Source organism: Humulus lupulus, chromosome 8 (genome assembly GCF_963169125.1).
Source record: "Humulus lupulus chromosome 8, drHumLupu1.1, whole genome shotgun sequence".
Taxonomy (NCBI): domain Eukaryota; kingdom Viridiplantae; phylum Streptophyta; class Magnoliopsida; order Rosales; family Cannabaceae; genus Humulus; species Humulus lupulus.
The window spans coordinates 48,588,895-48,590,242 of record NC_084800.1 but is presented as its reverse complement, the minus strand read 5'-3'; the positions used below and the strand labels follow the sequence as shown (position 1 = coordinate 48,590,242).

Genomic DNA, 1,348 nt, shown 5'->3' with positions numbered 1-1,348 from the left:
CCAACAGAAGACCCAAATTTACATTTGGCTAATTTCCTAGAGCTCTGCGCCACATTTAAGATGAACGGAGTGACAAATGATGCAGTGAGGTTGAGACTATTCCCGTTTTCATTGAGGGACCGAGCAAAGAGTTGGCTTATTTCCTTGGAAGCCAATTCTATCACAACATGGGAGGAGCTCACTCAGAAATTTTTGGCAAAAATTTTCCCACCATCATTGTCTGCAAGGTATAGAGGAGAAATCAACAATTTTCACCAAAAAGATGGTGAATCGTTGTATGATGCGTGGGAAAGATTTAAGGAGCTGCTAAGAAAATGTCCCCATCATGGAATCGAAAAATGGATGTTAGTCCATATTTTTTACAATGGTTTGTGTGGTACTACTCGCACAATCATAGATGCAACGTCTGGAGGAGCGTTCATGAGTAAGAGCGCTAATGAAGCTTATGATCTGTTGGAAGAAATGACTATGAATAACTATCAATGACCATCAGAAAGAGAAACCACTAAAAAGGTGGCTGGAGTGCATGAATTGGATGCCATCTCAATGTTGTCCGCTCAAGTGGCAACGTTAACCAAACAGTTACTGCAGAACAACATTCAAGTTCAAGCTCCAGTTATGCAGATGCAAATTATATGTGAGTTATGTGGGGGACCTCATTTATTTGAATAATGCACAATGAGAGATTTTAACAACATTCCTATGGAGCAAGTGCAAGCAATAGGGAACTTCCCAAGGCCCTCCAACAACCCATATTCCATGAGTTACAATCCAGGGTGGCGGAATCACCCAAATTTTTCTTGGACAAATGGTCAGGGCAGTCAGCAACAATTTCAACAGAATCAACCACAGTATCCTCAACGTCCTCCTGGGTTTTATCAGCAGCAACCAGTAAGACCTGCACAACAACAGATGCAAGCAAAGCAAGACAGACATGATGATGTGTTAACTCAATTTATGACTGAAACGAGATCATCAATTCGGAGCTTGGAAAATCAGATTGGACAGTTGGCCACGCTTATGGAAAACCAAGCTCAAGGGAACTTGCCAAGCACTACTGAAGTGAATCTAAAGAAAAATCTTAATGAACAGTGCCAATCTATTACTTTTAGGAGTGGAACAGTATATGAGGGACCAAGTATGGAAAAAAGAGTCGAGCATAAGCAGGATCAACAAGCACCCACTATTGAGGACGAGAAGACTAGCGAAGAGAAGGTTACTGAGAATCCTCCAGAAAGAGAAGTGGTACCTCCGGTGTCTATAAATCATCACATCAAAATTCCATATCCATAGAGAATCCAAAAGAACCGTCTTGACAAGCAGTTCGCAAAGTTCTTAGAAGTATTCA

General features: G+C 41.2%; 1 non-coding gene across 1 annotated transcript; it reads right to left on the bottom strand.

The window, feature by feature from the left end:
• Positions 1-225: 225 nt before the first annotated feature.
• Positions 226-332, bottom strand: LOC133798956 (small nucleolar RNA R71). Its single transcript, XR_009876171.1, has one exon. It is a non-coding gene; the product is annotated as a small nucleolar RNA R71 (small nucleolar RNA).
• Between the last annotated feature and the right edge of the window lie 1,016 nt (positions 333-1,348).